We start from the raw sequence: 13,763 nt of genomic DNA on the forward strand, positions 1-13,763 counted from the left end.
AAACCTTTTTTCTACAAGCAAGAAACAGGGAACACAGAAAAGATTTGTACCCAGGAGAGCCTAACAGTACCCTTCTCAGTTTCCACAACAGCTCTGAGCAAAAAGTACAGTGGTCCTGGTGCCCTGTAAACCTGAACATTAGACACAGGCAGGGAAGGGGTTCTGGGCAGCACGACCCTCACCCAGTTCGGTTCACATAGGATAAACCACCTCAGTGTTCAAAGATTGTGTAAGGCTATGATAGAAATCATACTCTGTATAAACAAGAGGGTGAAAAAAATGGACTATTTCAAACCAGAAAGCTAAATAATGAATTCATTTACTGACTGAGCAAAATAAGATAAAATCAGATTAAAATATGACTAGGTCTTGTCTTTGTCATTAGCGACGATTTTCTCTGTTGTGTCTCCTGATTCGGTGTACAAAGAGATAAAGAGTGTGGGCTTGTCAGATTGTGGGACTGTTTCCCTCTTTCTAAAATAAAACCCAGATTTCTTTGCTGGAAATAATGTCTAAATTGTGAAATATGTTCTAGATGATCATAGCAAGTCCTAAGACACAGCTGTCTGGTGACTCTTGTGAGTCGTCCATATGGCATCACTCTAGTCCAAGTGGGCTACCAGTGGACTCAACATCATTCCTCTTCCTCCTTTTCCATATTGACTGATGCTTATGGTCTTAGACTCACCTGTCAAGTTGCCTAGGTTTGAATCCTGGCTTTACCACATTCTTGGCCATGTGACGTTGAAAAATTTCATAATATGAAAAATCATAATATGAAAAATCATAATACAAATAGCATGTAATATAATAAAGATCACTTTGCTGTGAGTATGGAAAGAAATAAAGATGTAAGCAAGCTGAAGAAAAAGATCCTGGTACACAGAATGTTCTCACTAAGTGATAGATTTTAACTCTACAGCTTGAACTGAACCTTCTCTTCCCCTCACAGTAGAGATCAAGAGAGACCCGAGGTCTGGCAAAGTTGTTAATCACAGTCTCTGTGTTCTGGTACATTTTTAGGGAGACTGTGTTAAAAATGCTTTGCTAGATAATGTAGTAGATATGTTTAACTTTTTATAGTACTGCCTAGCTATTATACAAAAAGATTGTGCTATTTTAATTCCTACTCCTATATAATCTACTCCCATGTATTCACCCAAGAAAAAAGAAAGTATATGTGCATACAATGACCTATATGTGAAACTTCATGGTAGCTTTATTTGTAACAGTCCCCAAAATAGTACAATACAGATGTCTATCAGCAGGCAAAGGGGTCCTTTTGAAATATATATATACACATACATCAAATCATCATATCAGACACATTAAACTTACACAATGTTATATATTAAACATATCTCAGGGATGTCAGTGAAAAAAAAATGGAAAAAAAGACCAAAGGTGAGGGGATCAACAATTTAAGATGCAGTCATAAAATGGAAAACTACTCAGCAATAAAAAGTTGTAAGTATTGATACATGCAGAGAACTAATGAATCTCAAAATAATTGTGTTCATTGGAAGAAGATGTATGATTCCATTGATAGAAGACTAAAAAATGTAAACTAATCTATTGTGAGAAAAAGCAGGTCTATAGTTGTTAGGTTAAATTCACATCCATTTCATGGGTATTGCATACATTAAAACTTGTAAGATTGAACACTTCAAATATATAGTCAATTATATCTCAGTAAAACTGGTAAAATCAATAAACAAATTTTTTTTCAGGCAGCTCTGAACCAATTTGTAGTTGTGTGTATCTTTGACTTTAGACAGTCTCCTCCAATCTTATGGTTAAATTACTATAAACATTCTGAAAATTCCCTAATGTCCTTTTCTGGACATTTTCAATAGTTAATCAATAAAATAGTCTCAGTTTTATCCCATCCTAAAAAGTAAAATTTCCCCTAAATCTTCTAATGGTTCCATATCTGTCTACCCCTTGGCAATTTCAGTTGTGGTAATTCTATTCTATATCAAAAGTTTCATGCTCTTCACATATTCTTATCACTAATGAAACTTCAGTTTGTATCTTGTTTCCTCTGAAATACTAAAATAGTTCTTTTCAAAATCAACAACTACTTGTATTTTTTTTTTAACTTTTTATTTTATGTTGGAGTATGGCTGGTTAACAATGTTTGTGATGGTTTCAAATGGAGAACAAAGGGACTCTTTCAGGCTGCTGCATGACCTTAAACAGAGTTCCCTGTGCTATACAGTAAGACCTTGTTGGTTACCTATTTTAAATATAACAGTGTGTACCTGTTGATACCAAACTCCCTAACTATTCCTTATCACCAAACTTCTGTCCGCCCCCCACCCCCTGGTAACAATAAGTTCACTTTCTAAGTCTGTGAGACTGCTTCTATTTCACAAATAAGTTAATTCAGATTATTTCTTTTTAAATTTCACATATAAGAGATATCATATGATATTAGTCTTCCTCTGTCTAGCTTCATTCAGTGTGACAGTCTGTAAGTCCATCCTTGTTGCTGCAAATGGTGTTCTTTTGTTCTTTATTGCAGCTGAGTAATATTCCATCACATATACATACCACATCTTCTTTATTCATTCCTCTGCTGATGAACACTTACATTGCTTTCATGCCTTGGCTCTTGTGAATAGTCCATTGGGATGCATATGTACTTTCAGACCATATTTTTATCTACAACTTACTTGTATTTAATGTCAAGGTATACTTCAGAAGTATGTAAACTGAGAACTTCCAGATGTGCCAACTGGATTTCAAAGAGGCAGAAGAACCAGAGATCAAATTGCCAGCATTCATTGGATCATGGACAAAGCATGGGAATTTCAGAGTAACATTTTCTTCTGCTTCATTGACTATGCTAAAGCTTTTGACTCTGGATCACAACAAACTATGGAAAATTCCTAAAGAGATAGGGCTATCAGGCTTCCTTACCTGTCTCCTGAGAAACCCATATTCAGGTCAAGAAGCAACAATTAGAACTGTACATGGAACAACTGGCTGGATCCAATTTGGGAAAAGAGTACCATGAGGGTGTATATTGTCATCCTTCTTATGTAACTTCTATTCAGAGTACGTCTTGCAAAATGCCAGGCTGAATGAATCACAAGCTGGAATCTAGATTGACAAGAGGTATATCCACAGCCTCAAACATACAGATGATACTAATATGATGGCAGAAAGGGAAGAAAAACTAAAGAACCTCTTGATGAAGGTGAAAGAGGAGACTGAAAAAGTTGGTTTGAAACTCAACATTAAACAAACAAACAAAGATCATGGCATCAGGTCCCATCACTTGATGTCAAATACAAGGGGAAAAAGTGGAACCAGTGACAGATTTTATTTACTTGAGCTCCAAAATCACTGCAGACAGTGACTGAAACCATGGAATTAAAATGTTTGTTCCTTGGAAGGAAAGCTAAGAAAAACCTAGACAGTGCATTTAAAAGCAGACACTTCACTTTGCTGACAAAGTGATGCCTTTTCCAGTAGTTATGTACAGATGTGAGAGTTGGATCATAAAGAAAGCTAAGTGTTGAAGAATTGATGATTTTGAATTGTGCTGAAGACTCTTGAGAGTCTCTTGGGTTGTAAGAAGATCCAATCAGTCAGTCCCAAAGGAAATCAACCCTGAATGTTTATTGGAAGGACTGACACTGAAGCTGAAGCTCCAATACTTTGACTACCTGAGAGGAAGGACCAGTTCATTGGAAAAGACCATGATGCTGGGAAAGATTGAAGGCCAAAGGAGAAGTGGGTGGCAGAGGATGAGGTGGCTAGATAGCATCACCAAATCAATGGACATTAATTTGAGCAAACTCTGGGCAATAGTGGAGAACAGAGGAACCTGATGTGTTGCAGTCCATGAGGTCATAAGAGTCGGACCTGACTAAGACTGAACAATAACAACAAATTCCAAGTGATGATTTTTCAGCTCCTTCCTAATTGATGTCTTACTAGTAGGCGAGGTTCCTGATTGCACTCTCCTTCTTGGAAAGCATCTTTTCATGGGTTGTGTGTGTGTGTGTGTGTGTGTCTTTACTTTCTCCTTGTCTTCCCAACCTCACTGTACTCATATGTTTCCCCAGCCTCCATTTCAGGCTCTTCTTCATGCAACTTAAAGTTGAGTGTTTCTCAAGTTCTTGCTTAGGTCCTATTCTTGATTTGGCAAACCCATTATCTACCTCGTTTATTCCCGTGTACGAATGTTCATTCATGAATATAGTTATGAATAATGAATCTATATCCAAGACAATTTCTTGAGTTTGGTCATATAGTGCAATTTTATCCTGGGCAGCTGCCCTGAGGCATTTCAGTCTGAACCAAACTTGAGTCGTCTTACCTATACATAGTAAAGCTAATCTACTGACATGTGGTTGTGGTGAAGGAAAGTGCAGCATTTATTGCAGGTGCCAAGAAAGGTGTCCAGGGCAGCTAGTGCTCAAAGGAGTCAAGCTTGCAAATAAGTTTCAGAAAAAAACAAAACAAAACAAACATTGTTAAAGCCCAGTATGTATGGATGTGAGAACTGGACCATAAAGAAAGCTGAATATTGAAGAATCAATGTTTTTGAACTGTGGTGTTGGAGGAGAATCTTGAGAGTCCCTTGGACTGTAAGGAGGTCCAACCAATCCAACCTAAGGGAAATCAGTTCTGAATGTTCATTGGAAGGACTGATGCTGAAGCTGCAATACTTCGGCCACCTGATGCAAAGAAATGACTCATTGGAAAAGACCCTGATAGGAAAGACTGAAGGCAGGAGAATAAGAGGATCCAGAGGATGAGATGCTTGGAAGGTATCAACAACTCAATGGACATGAATTTGAGCAAGCTCTAGGAGTTGGTGATGGACTGGGAAGCATGGCATGCTTCACTCCATGGGGTTGTAGAATTGTACACAACTGAGCAACTGAGCGGAAATGAAAGGCCAGGTGAGGGAGAAGGTCACAGCATGTGATCAGCTTGTACACTGTTTTCTGATTGGTTGATGGTGAGATAACAGGGCAGTGTCACATTATCAGTCCTCAGCCTCCAATAGACCTGTGGACTATGTGGTCACAGTTATGAGGTTAATTTATTCCATTTCATGGTGGTTTTAGCATCTGCAAAATAACTCAGGAAATGTACATCAGATATTATTATCTAGGTTCTTCATAGAGTAGCTAAAACAGTAGATATGGAAGATGGTTCTGTCTTGGTAGAGCTCCATATAGTTATGCTCATTATAGTTACAAGTCATACTTTGAATTCAGTAAGTCCATTAACCTACTCATCCCTCCTTGCTTCACAGATGTTTCCTTTACAATGGATAGCTCCACCATCTGACCTTTCTGCCTCCTCTTCCATAACCCAACAATCACCAAGTTCTGCAATTTTCAGTTCAGTTCAGTTCAGTTCAGTCACTCAGTCCTGTCTGACTCTTTGTGACCCCATGGACTGCAGGATGCCAGGTCTCCCTGTCCAACACCAACTCCCAGAGTCCACCCAAATCCATGTCCATTGAGTCGCTGATGCCATCCAACCATCTCATCCTCTGTCATCCCCTTCCCCTCCTGCCCTCAACCTTTTCCAGCATCAGGGTCTTTTCCAATGAGTCAGCTCTTCACATCAGGTGGCCAAAGTGTTGGAGTTTCAGCTTCAACATCAGTCCTTCCAATGAAAACCCAGGACTGATCTCCTTAGGGATGGACTGGTTGAATTTCCTTGCAGTCCAAGGGGCTCTCAAGAGTCTTCTCCAACTCCACAGTTCAAAAACATCAATTCCTCAGCACTCAGCTTTCTTTATAGTCCAACTCTCACATCCATACACGACCACTGGAAAAACCATAGCCTTGATTAGGTGGACCTTTGTTGGCAAAGTAATGTTTCTGCTTTTAAATATGCTGTCTAGGTTGGTCATAACTTTCCTTCCAAGCAGTAAGCGTCTTTTAATTTCATGGCTGCAGTCACCATCTGCAGTGATTTTGGACCCCCCCAAAAATAAAGTCAGCCACTGTTTCCACTGTTTTCCCATCTATTTGCCATGAAATGATGGGACCAGATGCCATGATCTTAGTTTTCTGAATGTTGAGCTTTAAGCCAACATTTTCACTCTCCTCTTTCACTTTCACCAAGAGGCTCTTTAGTTCTTCTTCACTTTCTGCCATAAGGGTGGTGTCATCTGCATATCTGAGGTTATTGATATTTATCCTGGAAATCTTGTTTCCAGCTTGTGCTTCATCCAGCCCAGCATTTCTCATGATGTACTCTGCATAGAAGTTAAATAAGCAGGGTGACAATATACAGCCTTGATGTATTCCTTTTCCTATTTTGAACCAGTTTGTTGCTCCATGTCTAGTTCTAACTATTGCTTCCTTACCTGCATATTTCTCAGATTTCTCAAGAGGCAGGTCAGGTGGTCTGGCATTCCCATCTCTTGCAGAAGTTTCCACAGTTTATTGTGATCCACACAGTCAAAGACTTTAGCATAGTTAATAAAGCAGAAATAGATGTTTTTCTGGAACTCTCTTGATTTTTCAATGATCCAGATGATCCAGTTGAGTATTTCTCAAATTTGATTTTTTTTCTCTCTTTATATCCATATCTGCAACTCAAGTCTGGCCTACCACAATCTTCTTCTTATTTATTGCAAAGCCTTCATCATCAGAGTTTTACCTCTGGTTTTTCTCCTTCCAGTAGGTAATCCATATGGTAGTCAAAGTGATTCTTTAAAATGCAACCACATTTAACATTGCAATCACTTTCCTCAAAACATTCAGCTCCTCTCCACCTATCTTTAGGTTAAAAAGGAAGTCACACTCACTGCAAGATTCTTACGGAGGATTCCTCTACTCAATTAATACAACTCATAGTGTACTGTCCTCAACACTTTCCGTTCTTCTGTGGGAGCCCATCATACCCTTGTCTCTCCTGAGAAGACCATTTCTATGTCTTATCTAGCTTATGGTTGCTCTGACTTTCCACCTACCCTCACTTGCTGTGGAGGGTCTTCTCCAACCGTCTAGGAAGATATTCTGTCTCAGTATTAACTCTTACACTGAACCTTGAACTTTCCCTTACATAGTACAGAGTAAGCTTTAACATCAATCCTGTTTAATTATCAGTCTATTCTGAGAGATTCTATGAGTGAGGAGGGGCTAGATCACATATCTTTTTCTCATTCTTGAGTCTCCACTGCTGAGCCCAGAACTGGCATTTAGTAGAGGCTTAACTATTGTTAATCAAATTAACAAATTACTACCTTTTTCTTTCTTTTTTTTAGTTTTCTCATTTTGTTGACTAAAAAATCTGTTAAGAATAATACATATATAATAATAGTAGTGGGAGTCAGAGCATGAAATTTTGGCATTTAAAACATTAGGAGTATGTAATCCCATTGATGACAGCATTCTGAAGCTGAGTTGATCTGAAAAAATGATTTGTCATTGATAAATGTGATGAGAAGCCAGGATATTTTCACTGCTGTAGGTGAGAGTAAATTGACATAGTATTTTAATGGGTAGCTTGACATTATCTGTAAATTTATAAAATGGACCTAGCCTTAAATTCATTTCTTGCAAGTAACTATTTTCGTACATTTCAAAGATATAACTTAAAGGACATTGTACTTAACAGTATTAGAAATTTTGAAAAAAGGTAAATGTATAGATTTATTAAAAGCATGTTACATTCATACAATGAATAATGTGACACTATGAAAAGTGTAGAACAATATGCTATCATAAGAAAAGGTATCTACAATATTCTATTAAGTACAAGAGCAATTTTCAGTACATGGTATTTTGCTATGAGACTGATTTGCAAATAAATGATACATAATAATGAAACTTGTCACCATGTCTCTCATCTCTACTCTTACCAGTAGGTGCTCAAAGTGTAAAAATAACCAATCTTGTCACCTACCCTCTTACAATGCTGAAATGACTTCTCCTTTTTCAGATAATGAAGATGATATTTGTCATAATCTGCAGTTCCCTATGTGATCTGGCTCCCACCCAGCCTTCCAGATTCATTACAAAACAGAACTCCTCTTTTGTCTGCACTTTGACAGTCCAAACTGTTGTTTCTATCTGCCTTGCCTCTATTACCCCACTGCTCTCCCAAGCAGGGGTCAGAATCTACCCTTCACCCCCAGGGCTCAGGCAAGTTTCCATCTTCAACACACAAGTAAGTAAATAATGAAATGCCTTATTCCTCAGATTGCAGCTCCACCTTCACAGTTTCATAAAGGACTAATCTCTTGCTATAGTTTTTATGACCATGTTGTACAATAACTTACAAGGGAAAAGAATCTGAATGTATATATACCTTGTGTAAATCAACTATTTTTCAATTAAAAAAACAATGAAAAAGCAAAACAAAAAACCAACCAAACAAGCAGAAAACAGTGTGTAATTACTTAATAATATTTGGCAGCTCCATTGGACTATAAACATTCTGAGGAGAAAATCTCATGCCTGTCATTGTCCATCATTTATCACTAAAACCAGAGAAAAGGGTCTGGCACATTCATAATAAGGACAAAATTAATATTCAGTTGAGCAAGAGTTGTATTTTTCTGATGATTTATTTACCAATCATATGAGTGTTTTTCTTTGAAGGATGAGTTGGTGGAGATTCTTACTTTTTTCATCTATACTACAGTGCACATTTTGACTTTTTACAATGAACTTGTATTTACTCTTACTATTAGAAAATTTAAAATACAATAAAGACTTGGTTTTCCTATAAATTTCCTGACAAAGTACAGACTCTGTGATTTAAGAATTTCTATTTCTGTTAGGAAGAGAGTGTCTGTCAGAGAGGTGCAGCTGCAATAAATGAACTTGGTTCCCTATGCATTTCCTGTATGCTCTGCAATATAGTACTTCAGCCAGCAGATAAGGGATGTTAGATTTATATTTCTTCAGTAAATCTAGGACAAATTCTAGCAGCTTCACTTCCAGTATGTATAGATATAGCAATCCTCATGGTGAACCAAAAATGATAAAATTATAAGCTCATCTCACCTCTTGATTTCTCTATTTAATTCATTGATTTACTGTTGTCCTTTTTATATGTGTATGTAATATTATGTTTCTGTTTCTCACTGAAAATAACTGAACTGTATTTTCTATTTTTCTGAATATAGCTTATAAAGTTATGTCTCAAAAGGATATGGTAAGGCAAATGTTAGGAACAGTTGCTTAGAGCAATTTAAAATTATTGGCATGCAACTGATTTGCAAATAAGTCTTTATAAGTGTTCATCCAGAATCTCAGTGACTTGATGTAGTCCTCCCTAAATTGCTTATTTGCAGCAGATAGACATTGGAAATTGAAAGAGAGACACACTTAGGTCGTGTAGATACACCCCTGGGATGCTTGCAGTCTCGTAGAGATGACTGAACAAAAGAAGATGTAGTATGCAGACCTCACAATTGCTGAAACACTAAAGCTAATTTCAAAGCATTTATGTTTGCAAGGAGGCCATCCTTGCAGTCATTTTAAACGTCTACCCTTGAATAAGGGTAATTTACTAAAATCTCATTTACCACTAAGGAGAAGCAAAAAGGTGGTTAAGTTCTGGTTCAAATTATGTTTCAATTGTTTAAACATTCCTGACTCATATTGATTCCTGACTTGCACTGATGCCATATTAATCTGGTGTGTGTGTGTGTGTGTGTGTAAAATGACTGATGTACAGTTTACATAATGAACTGTTATAAAAGGTCCATAGGTTCTAAAGAACATTATTAAATACCATAAGAGAAAGAGACAAGGGCTGTCATTCAGGGAAAGATGCATGGGTTTAAGGATGAAGGGGAGGAAACAGATCTTAGCTGATAAGGAAGACAGAAGAAAGAGGGAAAGTTCTTAGTGATCTGGACGGGCTCCAGTGGAAGTGGGAGGGGGGCTGCGGTGTTTCCAGACAAAGCACCTCAGGAGACTTGCAGCAGAAGCTTTTGGGACAAAATTAAAGGCTTCAAACATAGGCTTACCAACTCAGAATAAAACATAAAACACGAGACAGAGGAAAAGAAAAGAATATTTCAAGCTTCGGGGGCCAGTGGGGTGAAAGGGCAATATGATCTGACTCTGGCGTTCCTCTGGAGGAAAGCTGAACAGTTGGTTAACTCCTGGTTAAATTATTTCTCAGTTGTTTATAAAGTCAAATAGCTATAATTTTAAGGATGCCTCATGTAACCTTATAACATTTTGTTGATATGTATAATCATTGATAGGTTTCCCAGATGGTTACACTAGTAAAGAACATGACTGCCAAGGCAGGAAACATAAGAGACACAGTTTTGACCCCTGGATCAGGAAGATCCTCTGGAGAAGGAAATGGCAACCCACTCCAGTGCTCTTGCCTGGAGAATCCCATGGACAGAGGGGCCTGCAGAGTACAGTCCATGGTGGTATGGGGGTGGGGTGCGGGGATGGAGGGTGTGTGTGTCACAAAGAGTTGGACATGACTAAAGAAACTTAGCATGCAAGTACACATAATCACTGATGGCCTGCTTTCCCCTTGGCTGCACTGGCCTGCCCCAGGGACAGTGGTATCCAGCAAACAAACCCTATATATCCTTGCTGTAATAAAGGGATCCAGGCTTGAGAGCATCTGGTTGCAGTTGTTGCCAAAATCTGCCCCCCATCAGCTGTGACTTTCATATGCATGTCTGATAACATGTATGTAAGTGCACTGGGGACCATTCTGAGCATGACTGTGCATGATGGGATTTATGGAAGCAATGCTTGTCATAAGTAGTTGGTGCCTCAGAAATATGTGTACTTGGTTGTCCCCCTCATCCACCTTCCTGTATATTTTTAGCTCACATGCGCACTTCTCAATTTGTCTCTAACATGTTTCACAACCTAGATGCTCACCTACTCTCAGTAGATTTCAGATTTTGTGGGTTTTTCTCTATAAGAGAAGTGATTAGTTTTAGATGACATAGTAAACACATATCACAGGTGAAATTGTGAATTAAGAAAGAAGAATGTGAGTAGAGAATGATCCAGGAGATTTTGGACACCCACGTCCATATGCTTATGGATGCTTCTTAACAGAGAAGCTACAGTGCCACCAACAGCTGTGGCCAGAACTAAACTGACTGTGGGGAACACTTGAACCAGCACACACATCGTGGGGTGGTCAGTGAGATGAGATGTGGAACTGATATAAAAACTATGGTTAGCTGGAGTGCTCACTCTTTGGGTCAAATAAATTTTAATTGAGTTTAAATTTGAGACTTATAAAGACCCAGAAAACAGCTTAAAGATAGTTTAGAGACCAACATGTCAGTAAAAAAAATTGCATGAGATGAATATAACCATGAATAAACCAAGAACAAAAATACATTTTTTCCATCCTTAGTAAGCAACAGTTAGAACTGGACATGGGACAACAGACAGGTTCCAAATAGGAAAAGGAGTACATCAAGGCTGTATATTATCACCCTACTTATTTAATTTATATACAGAGCACATCATGAGAAATGCTGGGCTGGATGAAGCACAAGCTGGAATCAAGATTGCCGGGAGAAATGTCAATAACCTCAGATATGCAGATGACACCACCCTTATGGCAGAGAGTGAAAAAGGAACTAAAAAGCCTCTTGATAAAAGTGAAAGAGGACAGTGAAAAAGTTGGCTTAAAGCTCAACATTCAGAAAACTAAGATCATGGCATCTGGTCCCATCACTTCATGGAGAATAGATGGGGAAAAATTGGAAGCAGTGTCAGACTTTATTTTTCTGGGCTCCAAAATCACTGCAGATGGTGACTGCAGCCATGAAATTAAAAGACGCTTACTCCTTGGAAGGAAAGTTATGACGAACCTAGACAGCATATTAAAAATGCAGAGGCATTACTTTGCCAACAAAGTTCATCTAGTCAAGGCTTTGGTTTTTTCAGTAGTCATGTAGGGATGTGAGTGTTGGACTATAAAGAAAGCTGAGCACCGAACAATTGATGCTTTTGAACTGTGGTGCAGGAGAAGACTCTTGAGAGGCCCTTGGACTGAAAGAAGATCCAACCAGTCCACCCTAAAGGAGATCAATCCTAAGTGTTCACTGGAAGGACTGACGTTGAAGCTGAAACTCCAACACTGTGGTCACCTGATGCAAAGAGCTGATTCATTGGAAAAGACCCTGATGCTGGGAGAGATTGAGGGCAGGAGGAGAAGGGAACGACAGAGGATGAGATGGTTGGATAGCATCACTGACTTGATGGACATGAGTTTGGGTGGACTCCAGGAGTTGGTGATGGATGGGGAGACCTGGCGTGCTGCAGTTCATGGGGTCGCAAAGAGTCGGACGTAACTGAATGACTGAACTGAACTGAAGGACAGGAGGGAGTAAAATAAGTAGAAAGTATAGACAGAGAAAGTTGTTAAGAGTAAAGAGTGCACAGGATAAGAGCCATTGTAGAGAAGAAAGAAATTAACAATGAAAGCAAGGGTGTGCCTCCTTACCTGAGTGGATGCTGTATTTTGAATCCTAGTTATTTTAGTAGTCTCTTGCTGTGTTATTAGTGTTAATTTTTTGTGGTCTGTTGTGTTTTATTATTTTTTTGATGTAAATAGTTTTCTAGTTCAGGCAGAGAGACAATATGGAGAAGATAGATACTCTTTTTTTTTTTTTTTTCGTAAAAGAGTTCTTTGAAGAGCTGTCCTTTCTCGAGCAAAAAATTAAGACAAAGAGAGTTCTGTTATCCCAGTCTAAACTGTAGTAAAACTATTTTATGAAGCTGAATTAGCAAAGGTGTTTCTTCTCTTGAAAATCAGAGTGTGGAGCACAAGGAAGTTAGAGAGTTGTGAACCTCGAACTTCAAACAGGCATTTATTAAGAGATCAAGACTAGCAAACTTGTATTCAACATATAGGGCAGGAGTTCAGGATTTATATACATGTAACTGATGTTGAGGCTCCTCCAGATCCACCAGTGATGGAAAGATGGTTGTATTTGGGAAGAGTTAGGGGCACAGGGCTGTCAATCAAAGAGCATCCATGTGGGGAGGGAACAGTGGAGGCTATGGGATCCAGTGCTTGGGTAGCACTGCTGCTTGGGCAGATGTCAGGACCAAAAACAGTCAGTTCAGTTCAGTTCACTTCAGTCGCTGAGTCGTGTCCGACTCTTTGTGAACCATGAAACGCAGCACGCCAGGCATCCCTGTCCATCACCAGCTCCCGGAGTTTACTCAAACTCATGCCCATCGAGTCGGTGATGCCATCCAGCCATCTCATCCTCTGTCGTCCCCTTCTCCTCCTGCCCCCAATCCCTCCCAGCATCAGGGTCTTTTCCAGTGAGTCAACTCTTCGCATGATGTGGCTAAAGTACTGGAGTTTCAGCTTCAGCATCAGTCCTTCCAATGAAAACCCAGGACTGATCTCCTTAGGGATGGACTGGTTGGATCTCCTTGCAGCCCAAGGGACTCTCAAGAGTCTTCTCCAACACCACAGTTCAAAAGTATCAATTCTTTGGTGCTCAGCTTTCTTCACAGTCTAACTCTCACATCCATACATGACCACTGGAAAAACCATAGCCTTGACCAGATGGACCTTTGTTGGCAAAGTAATGTCTCTGCTTTTTAATATGTTATCTAGGTTGGTCGTAACTTTCCTTCCAAGGAGTAAGTGTCTTTCAATTTCATAGCTGCAGTCACCATCTGCAGTGATTTTGGAGACCAAAAAATAAAGTCTGACACCGTTTCCACTGTTTCCCCATCTATTTCACACGAGGTGATGGGACCAGATGCCATGATCTTAGTTTTCTGAATGTTAAGCTTTAG

The sequence above is a fragment of the Cervus elaphus genome, chromosome 18, assembly GCF_910594005.1.
Source record: "Cervus elaphus chromosome 18, mCerEla1.1, whole genome shotgun sequence".
NCBI classification, from domain to species: domain Eukaryota; kingdom Metazoa; phylum Chordata; class Mammalia; order Artiodactyla; family Cervidae; genus Cervus; species Cervus elaphus.